We start from the raw sequence: 13,450 nt of genomic DNA, 5'->3' as shown, positions 1-13,450 counted from the left end.
GTTGCACACTCAGGGAGGGCATGAAAGGTATACCTCTTCTCCCCTACCTCACCACATGCATCTCTTCTATATAGCTGTTCATTTATGTCCTTCGTAATAGAATAAGTGTATAAATGTAAGTAAAGTGTTTCTCTGAGTTGTGTGAGCCACTCAAGTAAATTAATAAATCCCAAGGAGGGAGGCTTGAAAACCTTAATTTACAGCTGTTGGTCAGAGGAACAGGTCACAACCAGTGCTTGTGACTGGCATACATAGTGTGGGATCAGTCCTTTGGGACTGAGCCATCAGGCAGTGGGATCTAAAACTGATAGTGTCAGAATCGAATCGAATTGAATTGAATTGCATTAGAGGACACCCAGCTGGTGTCCACTGGAGAATCATCTGTAGAATAGTTTGGTGTGTGTGGGGAAAACCTCACAGACACCAGGGGTGACAGAAGCCTTCTGTCATGGTAAGTACAAAATAGGAAAAACACACTCTAGTTTGCTTTATTTTCATATCACCAGAGGCCTTAATTCTATTTACAAAGGAGAATCTTTCATGGTCTAATCACCTATTAGAGGTCCCACATCTTAATACTGTCACATTGGCAACACCTGAATTTTGGAGAAAACACATTTAAACCAGAGCACCAGATATCTAATCAGAGATTAAATAAAAAATATATAAATAACTTATACTACTCAGTGGTGAAATAATCAAATAATCTGATTTTAAAATTAGCAAAGGACAAAATAGACTTTTTAAAAAAGAAGACATAAAAATAGGCAACAGGTATATAAACATGCTCATCACTAATTATTCAAAAAAATAAAAATCAAAACCACAATAGGATATTATCTCACACTTCTTAGGATGGCTATTATCAAAAAGTCAAAAGTTAAGTGTTGACAAACATATTGAGAAAAGATAACCTATATATATTGTTGGTGTAAATACAAATTGGTATAGCCACTATAAAAAAAGTATAGAGTTTCCTCAAAAAATTGAAAAGTAAAACCACCATAGTATCCAGAAGTCCCGCTACTGGGTATATATATAAAACAAATAAAATTAAGACTTTGTAAATATATATGCACTATTGTATTATTACAGGATTATTTACAATAGCCAAGATATGAAAACAATTTAATTGTTCATCAACAAATAAATTGATAAGAATATATCACACACATAAACACTGGGGACTTCAAAAAATTTATGAAAATGGATATTATGAAAAAAATCTCTTCATAAATTAATTTTTACACCAAAATAAACTCATACTAATTCATGTTTGAATAGGACACAATTTGAGGCAATAAGAAGAATAAAACATCAGTTTGAAAAGCATCCCTATCAAAGTAACATGAATTCTGGTGATATTGAAAATAAAAAATCAAATTTATGAAAAAGTGTGGGCGGAATAATGGTAAAAATAATTGTTGCTTCATGAAAAGTTAATGGGGAAAATGTCCAAAAGAAACAAGCAGTGTCTAAATGGGTAATTCAATTTTTTAAGAGAAGGGACAATGAGACTTGCAGCATCAGATCATCCACACGAATTTGAGGAAATAAAATCATTTTGTCCATGCCCTAAATAGAGGAGACTGATTGATTAACAGCAGAAATGATAGTCAACACCGTAGACACCTCAGTTGTTTCAGCTTACAAAATTCTGACTGAAAAGGTAAAGTTGAGAAAATTTTCCACTTGATAGATACTGAAACCATTGAGTCCAGGTTAGCTGCAGACAAGAGCAGAGATTTCAAAGATAAATTTTAGAAAAGATTAATATCTTGAATCATTTTTTTGAAAAATTATAACAGGGGATAAAATATAGCTTTCCCAGTGTGATCCTGGAAACGAAGCCCAATCAAAATAATGGCTACCAAAAAGCAGAAGTCATTTAGTCAAAGCAAGAGCAGACAGTACAGAGCAAGTCATGGCAACAGTTTTTTTGGGATTCTCAAGAAATTTTGCTCTTGTTCACATTTTTAAGGGCTAAAAGACTAACAACATCTGCTTATTATGAAAGTGTTTTGAGAAAGTTAGTCAAAGCTTTAGCAAAAACATGCACAGGAAACTTTTACCAGAGAGCCATCCACCAGTATGAAAATGTTCCTGCTAATTACTCTCATCAAATGAGCAATTTTGTGAGCATTTTCATGGAAAATTATTAGGTATCCACCTTAAAATCTTAATTTGGTTCATTTTGGCTTCTTTTTTGTTTTCTAATTTTAAAAATATATTTAAAGGGGACCCACTTATGTTTAGTTAATAACGTAAAAGAGACTGCATTAAAATAGTGAATTCCCAGGACCCTCACACAGATCAACTTCCAGGACCCTCAATACTTTAGGGATGGACCAAATGACTAGTATCATCATTTATAATGGTGTGCTGAAATTGATGGCTTTTAAAAAAAATTTCGAGATAAGAAATTAAAAAGAAGTCAAAAGGAGCAAAATCAGAATTCTAAGGTAGATGTCTAATAATTTCCCATCAAAATGTTCAAAAAAATTCATTAATAAGAGAAATGAGCAGAAATATGGCTTTTTCAAACAGATAGAGCTTATGTTAAGAAATAAATTTTTATTTGTACTTTTAATTTTGTTTCTCAACATCTTTTGAAGTCATCTTACGTGTTCATGTATATGTACACAAATACACACACAATAGAATATTGTTTACCTTTAAAATTGAAAACTATCTTGCCACTTACAAATAAATGGATGAACCTAAAAGACATTTTACCAATTTAAATAAGTCAGACCCAGGAAGATGAATACTGCCCGATCTCAGTATATCTGGAATCTGTAAAATTGAACTAAGAAAACTAAAGCAGAAAGAAAGTGACCATGGTTAGAAGAGGAAATGGGGATATATTGGTCAAAAGGTACACATTTGGAATTATAAGATAAAAAAGTTATAGAGACCTAATGTACAACATGGTAAATATAACTAATAATAATATACTGTAAACTTGAAAGGTGACAAGAAAAAAGATTTAATTATTCTCACCACAGAAAAGATAACTACATAAGGAGATACACGTTATTTATATTAATTTTGACAATCATTTTATAATTTATACATATATCAAAGCATCGCATTGTGTACCTTGAATTTATGTGATTTTTATTTTTCATTATAATTGAATAAAACTGGAAAAATGAGATTAAAATTATGTTAAGTTTCATTTCCAACTACAATAAAATGCAACTAGAAATTAATATCAGATGAAAAACTGAAAAATTCACAAAGAAGTAGAAATTAATTAACAAATTCCTGAATAAGAAATGATTCAAAGATATCAAAGGTATAATCAGAAAATATTTTGAAAAAAATGAAAATAAGAATGAAACTTACTAAAAGTAATGAGAACATACTAAATTAAACATACTAAACATACAAAATGAAACATACTATGCCTGCAAAAGTAGTACTAAGAAGAAAATTTATACCTAACATTTAAAAAAATGAGGTACTCAAATAAATGACCTAACATCACACCTCAAGAAAACAGAATAAGAACAAAAACTTTAACTTTTCCACAAGGGAGGAAATAATAAACATTAGAGCAAAGATACATAAAACTGAAACTAGAAAAAAAAAATCTACAATACTAAGAACTGGTTTTCTAAAAACATCAGTAAAAATAATAAAATCTTTGCTAGACTAAGTAAGGAAAAAGAAGACTCAAATACATAAAATAAAAAAGTGCATTGTAACTGATTTCATAGAAATAAGAAAAATCATAAGAGACTCTCATGAACAATTTCATACCAACAAATTATATAACCTAAAAAGAAATAGGTAAATTCTTACAAAAATAAAATCTATCAAGACAGAATCATAAAGAAGGTAAATCCAGAGAGAGCACTAACTAGTAAGAAGGTTGAATCACTAAGAAAAATCCTCCCAATGAAACAATAGCCCAGGACCACAAGATTTTCCTGGTAAATTTTACCAAATTTATAAAGAAGAATGAACACCATTTCTTCATAAATTGTTCCTCCCCCCAAAATGAAGATTCTCCTAATGTTTATACTTACAAAGTTTATACATATAGAGTCATTTTGTGAGAGCAGCATTATCCTGATATCGAAACTAGGTAAAGAAACTAATATGATAAGACCTATAGGCTGATGTCCCTAATAAACATGGATGCAAAAATATGCAACAATATACTAGGAAACAAAATTGTGAAAGCACATTAAAATGATCAAACACCATGAAGAAGTGATACTTATCCCTGGAATTCAGGAATGCTTCAACCAATTAAAATATATTGTGATCCACAACCTTAACAAAGCAAAGTTTACCAGCACTTTGGGAGGCCAAGGTGGGTGGATCACTTGAGGCCAAGAGTTTGAGACCAGCCCGGCCAACATGACGAAACTCCATCTCCACTAAAAATAAAAAAAATTAGCTGTGTGTTGTGGTGCATGCCTGTAATTCCATCTACCCAGGGGGCTGAGGCAAAGAATCACTTCAACCTGGAAGGTGAAGGCTGCTGTGAACCGAGATTGTGCCACTGAACTCCAGTCAGGGCAATAGAGCGAGACTTCATCTCAAAAAAACAAAACAAAACAAAACAAAACAACAAAACAAAACAAAACAAAAAAAAAAGATATATATATATATATATATATATATATAATTATCTCAATAAATACAGAAAAAAGTGACCAAATTCAACACACTCTCATGATAAAAACTTTCAATAAACAGGAAACAGAAATAAATTAACTCAACATAATAAAAGCCATATATCCAAAGCTCTTAGCTCACATCATACTCATTAGGGAAAAATTGAAAGCTTTTCTGAAAAAAAGATCAAGGGACAAGGTATCCTTAGACTTGCACTTCTATTCAATACAGTACTGGAAGTTGTAGCAAAAATAAAATAGGCAAATAAATAAATAAATAAATAAATAAATAAATGGAAGGTATTTAAATTATAAGAAATGAAATTATCTCTACTAAGTGTTCACTTATCCAAAATTTTAAATATTACAAAAAATTTTAAAGACTACAAAAAATTATTTAAACTAATAAGCAAATTTAGTAAAGTTGTTGAATACAAAATCAAGATACAGAAATCATTTGCATTTCTATTCAATTATTGTGAATTATCTAGAAACAAAATGAAGAAAATCTTACTTACACTAGCATCCAATAAATACATTACTTAGGAATAAACTTAACTAAGTAAGTAATATACTTGTATACTGAAAACTAAAAAAAAAAGATAAAAAATTAAAGAAGACACCAATAAACGGAAAGATATCCTGCGTTCATTGCTTGGAACAATTTATGAAGAAATGGTGCTCATTCTGCTTTATAAATTTGGTAAAATTTACCAGGAAAATCTTGTGGTCCTGGGCTATTGTTTCGTTGGGAGGATTTTTCTTAGTGATTCAATCTTCTTACTAGTTAGTGCTCTCTCTGGATTTACCTTCTTTATGATTCTGTCTTGATAGTTTCATTTCCGAATTCTCTATTCTGTTCTATCAATTTAGATGTCTGTCATTATGCCAGTACCATAGTCCTTTAACTACTGTAGCTTTGTAATACATTTTGAAATCAGGGAGTGTAAAGAATTTAACTTTGTTCTTTCACAGGGTTGGCTTTGTTATTGGTGGTCCTTTGTGTTTTCATATTAATTTTAGGAATTATTTACTTCTTTTGTATAAAAGGCCATTGCTAGAGATTTTGATAGATAGATTTTTGATAGAGATTGCACTGAATTTGTAGATCAGTATGGAAAGTATGAAAAATGTGGAGCTGCTAATCAATGAATGTGAAACTTCAACTATGCAAGATGAGTAAGTTCAAGAGAACTACTACAAAATATTCTAACTACAGTTAACACTACTTCATTTTACACTTAAAAATGAAGTGTGTAGGTTGCATGTTACATGTCCTTCCCACAGTAAAAATGAAACAAACCAAAAATATCTTTAAAATTCCATAAAAATAACTGTTAAAATAAATGAATGAATTAAGCAAAGTACTTCAGTAAAATAGCATGCAAAAACTACTTCTATTTCTATATACCAAAAATAAAAAATCAGAAAAGAAAAATAAGAAATCTTAATGCATAAAGGATCAAGGACTTAAATGACAGACCTGAAATTATAAAAATTCTAGAAGACAACTTAGAAAAAATCCTTCTGGACACTGACCTAGGCTAATAATGTATAAGGAAGACCCCAAAAACAAATGCAACAAAATAAAAAAATATACAAATGGGACATAATTAAACTAAAATTTTTCTACACAGCTAAATAATCAACAGAGTAAACATATAACCTACCAAATGTAAGAAAATATTAGCAAATTATGCCTCTGACAAATACTAATATTCAGAATCAACAAATAACTTAACCAACTAAACAGAAAAAAATGCAATTAAAAACTGAGCAGAGGACATGAATAGACATTTTTCTTTTCTTTTTTTTTAAATTTATTTATTATTATTATACTTTAAGTTGTAGGGTACATGTGCATAACGTGCAGGTTTGTTACATATGTATACTTGTGCCATGTTGGTGTGCTGCACCCATCAACTCGTCATTTACATCAGGTATAACTCCCAATGCAATCCCTCCCGACTCCCCCTCCCCATGATAGGCCCCGGTGTGTGATGTTCCCCTTCCTGAGTCCAAGTGATCTCATTGTTCAGTTCCCACCTATGAGTGAGAACATGCGGTGTTTGGTTTTCTGTTCTTGTGATAGTTTGCTAAGAATGATGGTTTCCAGCTGCATCCATGTCCCTGCAAAGGACACAAACTCATCCTTTTTTATGGCTGCATAGTATTCCATGGTGTATATGTGCCACATTTTCTTAATCCAATCTGTCACTGATGGACATTTGGGTTGATTCCAAGTCTTTGCTATTGTGAATAGTGCTGCAATAAACATACATGTGCATGTGTTTTTATAGCAGCATGATTTATAATCCTTTGGGTATATACCCAGTAATGGGATGGCTGGGTCATATGGTACATCTAGTTCTAGATCCTTGAGGAATCGCCATACTGTTTTCCATAATGGTTGAACTAGTTTACAAGCCCACCAACAGTGTAAAAGTGTTCCTATTTCTCCACATCCTCTCCAGCACCTGTTGTTTCCTGACTTTTTAATGATCGCCATTCTAACTGGTGTGAGATGGTATCTCATTGTGGTTTTGATTTGCATTTCTCTGATGGCCAGTGATGATGAGCATTTTTTCATGTGTCTGTTGGCTGTATGAATGTCTTCTTTTGAGAAATGTCTGTTCATATCCTTTGCCCACTTTTTGATGGGGTTGTTTGCTTTTTCTTGTAAATTTGTTTGAGTTCTTTGTAGGTTCTGGATATTAGCCCTTTGTCAGATGAGTAGATTGCAAAAATTTTCTCCCATTCTGTAGGTTGCCTGTTCACTCTGATGGTAGTTTCTTTTGCTGTGCAGAAGCTCTTTAGTTTAATGAGATCCCATTTGTCAATTTTGACTTTTGCTGCCATTGCTTTTGGTGTTTTAGACATGAAGTCTTTGCCCATGCCTATGTCCTGAATGGTACTACCTAGGTTTTCCTCTAGGATTTTTATGATATTAGGTCTAACATTTAAGTCTCTAATCCATTTTGAATTAATTTTCGTATAAGGAGTAAGGAAAGGATCCAGTTTCAGCTTTCTACTTATGGCTAGCCAATTTTCCCAGCACCATTTATTGAATAGGGAATCCTTTCCCCATTTCTTGTTTCTCTCAGGTTTGTCAAAGATCAGATGGCTGTAGATGTGTGGTATTATTTCTGAGGACTCTGTTCTGTTCCATTGGTCTATATCTCTGTTTTGGTACCAGTACCATGCTGTTTTGGTTACTGTAGCCTTGTAGTATAGTTTGAAGCCAGGTAGCGTGATGCTTCCAGCTTTGTTCTTTTGACTTAGGATTGTCTTGGAGATGTGGCCTCTTTTTTGGTTCCATATGAACTTTAAAGCAGTTTTTTCCAATTCTGTGAAGAAACTCATTGGTAGCTTGATGGGGATGGCATTGAATCTATAAATTACCTTGGGCAGTATGGCCATTTTCACGATATTGATTCTTCCTATCCATGAGCATGGTATGTTCTTCCATTTGTTTGTGTCCTCTTTGATTTCACTGAGCAGTGGTTTGTAGTTCTCCTTGAAGAGGTCCTTTACATCCCTTGTAAGTTGGATTCCTAGGTATTTGATTCTCTTTGAAGCAATTGTGAATGGAAGTTCATTCCTGATTTGGCTCTCTGTTTGTCTGTTACTGGTGTATAAGAATGCTTGTGATTTTTGCACATTAATTTTGTATCCTGAGACTTTGCTGAAGTTGCTTATGAGCTTAAGGAGATTTTGGGCTGAGACAATGGGGTTTTCTAAATATACAATCATGTCATCTGCAAACAGGGACAATTTGACTTCTTCTTTTCCTAACTGAATACCCTTGATATCTTTCTCTTGCCTCATTGCCCTAGCCAGAACTTCCAACACTATGTTGAATAGGAGTGGTGAGAGAGGGCATCCCTGTCTTGTGCCAGTTTTCAAAGGGAATGTTTCCAGTTTTTGCCCATTCAGTATGATATTGGCTGTGGGTTTGTCATAGATAGCTCTTATTATTTTGAGGTACGTTCCATCAATACCGAATTTATTGAGCGTTTTTAGCATGAAGGGCTGTTGAATTTTGTAAAAAGCCTTTTCTGCATCTATTGAGATAATCATGTGGTTCTTTTCTTTGGTTCTGTTTATATGCTGGATTATGTTTATTGATTTGCGAATGTTGAACCAGCCTTGCATCCCAGGGATGAAGCCCACTTGATCATGGTGGATAAGCTTTTTGATGTGTTGCTGAATCCGGTTTGCCAGTATTTTATTGAGGATTTTTGCATCGATGTTCATCAGGGATATTGGTCTCAAATTCTCTTTTTTTGTTGTGTCTCTGTCAGGTTTTGGTATCAGGATGATGTTGGCCTCATAAAATGAGTTAGGGAGGATTCCCTCTTTTTCTATTGATTGGAATAGTTTCAGAAGGAATGGTACCAACTCCTCCTTGTACCTCTGGTAGAATTCAGCTGTGAATCCATCTGGTCCTGGACTTTTTTTGGTTGGTAGGCTATTAATTATTGCCTCAATTTCAGAGCCTGCTATTGGTCTATTCAGGGATTCAACTTCTTCCTGGTTTAGTCTTGGAAGAGTGTAAGTGTTCAGGAAATTATCCATTTCTTCTAGATTTTCCAGTTTATTTGTGTAGAGGTGTTTATAGTATTCTCTGATGGTAGTTTGTATTTCTGTGGGGTTGGTGGTGATATCCCCTTTAGAATTTTTATTTGCACCGATTTGATTCTTCTCTCTTTTCTTCTTTATTAGTCTTGCTAGTGGTCTGTCAATTTTGTTGATCTTTTCAAAAAACCAACTCCTGGATTCATGGATTTTTTGGAGAGTTTTTTGTGTCTCTATCTCCTTCAGTTCTGCTCTGATCTTAGTTATTTCTTGCCTTCTGCTAGCTTTCGAATGTGTTTGCTCTTGCTTCTCTAGTTCTTTTAATTGTGATGTTAGAGTGTCCATTTTAGATCTTTCCTGCTTTCTCTTGTGGGCATTTAGTGCTATAAATTTCCCTCTACACACTGCTTTAAATGTGTCCCAGAGATTCTGGTATGTTGTATCTTTGTTCTCATTGGTTTCAAAGAACATCTTTATTTCTGCCTTCATTTTGTTATGTACCCAGTAGTCATTCAGGAGCAGGTTATTCAGTTTCCATGTAGTTGAGCGTTTTGATTGAGTTTCTTAGTCCTGAGTTCTAGTTTGATTGCACTGTGGTCTGAGAGACAGTTTGTTATAATTTCTGTTCTTGTACATTTGCTGAGGAGTGCTTTACTTCCAATTACGTGGTCGATTTTGGAGTAAGTACGATGTGGTGCTGAGAAGAATGTATATTCTGTTGATTTGGGGTGGAGAGTTCTATAGATGTCTATTAGGTCTGCTTGCTGCAGAGATGAGTTCAATTCCTGGATATCCTTGTTAACTTTCTGTCTCGTTGATCTGTCTAATGTTGACAGTGGAGTGTTGAAGTCTCCCATTATTATTGTATGGGAGTCTAAGTCTCTTTGTAAGCCTCTAAGGACTTGCTTGATGAATCTGGGTGCTCCTGTATTGGGTGCATATATATTTAGGATAGTTAGCTCTTCCGGTTGAATTGATCCCTTTACCATTATGTAATGGCCTTCTTTGTCTCTTTTGATCTTTGATGGTTTAAAGTCTGTTTTATCAGAGACTAGTATTGCAACCCCCGCTTTTTTTTGTTGTCCATTTGCTTGGTAAATCTTCCTCCATCCCTTTATTTTGAGCCTATGTATGTCTCTGCGTGTGAGATGGGTCTCCTGAATACAGCAGACCGATGGGTCTTGACTCTTTATCCAGTTTGCCAGCCTGTGTCTTTTAATTGGAGCATTTAGTCCATTTACATTTAAGGTTAAGATTGTTATGTGTGACCTTGATCCTGCCATTATGATATTAACTGGTTATTTTGCTCGTTAGTTGATGCAGTTTCTTCCTAGCCTCGATGGTCTTTACATTTTGGCATGTTTTTGCAGTGGCTGGTACCGGTTGTTCCTTTCCATGTTTAGTGCTTCCTTCAGGGTCTCTTGTAAGGCAGGCCTAGTGGTGACAAAATCTCTAAGCATTTGCTTATCTGTAAAGGATTTTATTTCTCCTTCATTGATGAAACTTAGTTTGGCTGGATATGAAATTCTGGGTTGAAAATTCTTTTCTTTAAGAATGTTGAATATTGGCCCCCACTCTCTTCTGGCTTGGAGAGTTTCTGCCGAGAGATCTGCTGTTAGTCTGATGGGCTTCCCTTTGTGGGTAACCTGACCTTTCTCTCTGGCTGCCCTTAAGATTTTTTCCTTCATTTCAACTTTGGTGAATCTGGCAATTATGTTTCTTGGAGTTGCTCTTCTCGAGGAGTATCTTTGTGGCGTTCTCTGTATTTCCTGGATTTGAATGTTGGCCTGCCCTACTAAGTTGGGGAAGTTCTCCTGGATGATATCCTGAAGAGTGTTTTCCAACTTGGTTCCATTTTCCCCCTCACTTTCAGGCACCCCAATCAGACGTAGATTTGGTCTTTTTACATAATCCCATACTTCTTGCAGGCTTTGTTCATTTCTTTGTCTTCTTTTTTCTTTTGGTTTCTCTTCTCGCTTCATTTCATTCATTTGATCCTCAATCGCTGATACTCTTTCTTCCAGTTGATCGAGTCGGTTACTGAAGCTTGTGCATTTGTCACGCATTTCTCGTGTCATGGTTTTCATCTCTTTCATTTCGTTTATGACCTTCTCTGCATTAATTACTCTAGCCATCAATTCTTCCACTTTTTTTTCAAGATTTTTAGTTTCTTTGCGCTGGGTACGTAATTCCTCCTTCAGCTCTGAGAAATTTGATGGACTGAAGCCTTCTTCTCTCATCTCGTCAAAGTCATTCTCTGTCCAGCTTTGATCCATTGCTGGCGATGAGCTGCGCTCCTTTGCCGGGGGAGATGCGCTCTTATTTTTTGAATTTCCAGCTTTTCTGCCCTGCTTTTTCCCCATCTTTGTGGTTTTATCTGCCTCTGGTCTTTGATGATGGTGATGTACTGATGGGGTTTTGGTGCAGGTGTCCTTCCTGTTTGATAGTTTTCCTTCTAACAGTCAGGACCCTCAGCTGTAGGTCTGTTGTAGATTGCTTGAGGTCCACTCCAGACCCTGTTTGCCTGGGTATCAGCAGCAGAGGCTGCAGAAGATAGAATATTGCTGAACAGCGAGTGTACCTGTCTGATTCTTGCTTTGGAAGCTTCCTCTCAGGTGTGTACCCCACTGTGTGAGGTGTGGAGTGTCAGTCTGCCCCTAGTGGGGGATGTCTCCCAGTTAGGCTACTCAGGGGTCAGGGACCCACTTGAGCAGGGAGTCTGTCCCTTCTCAGATGTCAATCTCCGTGTTGGGAGATCCACTGCACTCTTCAAAGCTGTCAGACAGAGTCGTTTGCCTTTGCAGAGGTTTTGGCTGCGTTTGTTATTGCCCTGTCCCCAGAGGTGGAGTCTACAGAGACAGGCAGGTTTCCTTGAGCTGCTGTGAGCTCCACCCAGTTCGAGCTTCCCAGCAGCTTTGTTTACCTACTTAAGCCTCAGCAATGGCGGGCGCCCCTCCCCAGCCTCGCTGCTGCCTTGCCGGTAGATCACAGACTGCTGTGCTAGCAATGAGGGAGGCTCCGTGGGTGTGGGACCCTCCCGGCCAGGTGTGGGATATGATCTCCTGGTGTGCCTGTTTGCTTAAAGCGCAGTATTGGGGTGGGAGTTACCCGATTTTCCAGGTGTTGTGTGTCTCAGTTCCCCTGGCTAGGAAAAGGGATTCCCTTCCCCCTTGCGCTTCCCAGGTGAGGCAATGCCTTGCCCTGCTTCAGCTCTCGCTGGTCGGGCTCCAGCAGCTGACCAGCACCGATCGTCCGGCACTCCCCAGTGAGATGAACCCAGTACCTCAGTTGAAAATGCAGAAATCACCAGTCTTCTGTGTCGCTCGCGCTGGGGGTTGTAGACTGGAGCTGTTCCTATTCGGCCATCTTGCTCCGCCCACTGACATTTTTCAAAGAAGAAATACTAGTGACCAACCAACACATAAAAAAATACTCAATGTTACTAATCGTCAGAGAAATTCAAAATAAAACTACAGCGAGATATCATCTTACACCAGTTCAAGTGGTTATTTAAAAGTCAAGAAAAAGAGCAGATATTGGCATGAATGAGGAGAAAAGAGAATGCTTATACAGTTTGTGGGAATGTAAATTAGTTCAACTTCTAAGGAAGACAGTATGCAGATTTCTCAAAGAACTAAAAATAGAAGTACTATTTGATCCAACAATCCCATTATAGCGTATCTGCCAAAAGAAAAATAAATCACTATATAAAAAAGACACCTGCTCATCACAGCAATATTCTACTTAGCAAAATCATGAAACCAACCTAAGTATTCATCAATGGTTGCCTGGATTAAGAAAAAGATAGATACATCGTGGAATACTACTTAGTCTTAAAAAAGAATAGCATCATATTTTTTTGCAGAAACATGGATAGAGCAGGAAGCCATTATCTCAAGTAAACTAACTCAGAAACAGAAAATCAAATACATGTTTTCAATTACAAGTGGGAACTAAATAATGGGTATATACAGATATAGAGATGAAAAAAAAGTTGACAGTGGAGACTCCAAAAGTGGAGAAATTAGGAGCAGGGTGAAGGTTGAAAAATTACCTGTTGGATACAATGTTTAATATTTGAGTAATGACTTTACCAGAAACCCAATCTTCTCCCATAAAACAAACATGTGAATATATCCTTTAATCTAAAAGAAAATTAAAATTGTAAAAAGAAATTAATAGATCAATACTATTGGCAATAGTATCAAAATAAACAAAATATTTAGTAATAAATAAAC

Source organism: Macaca nemestrina, chromosome X (assembly GCF_043159975.1).
Source record: "Macaca nemestrina isolate mMacNem1 chromosome X, mMacNem.hap1, whole genome shotgun sequence".
In the NCBI taxonomy this organism is placed as follows: domain Eukaryota; kingdom Metazoa; phylum Chordata; class Mammalia; order Primates; family Cercopithecidae; genus Macaca; species Macaca nemestrina.
Note: the sequence above shows the minus strand (reverse complement) of the source record.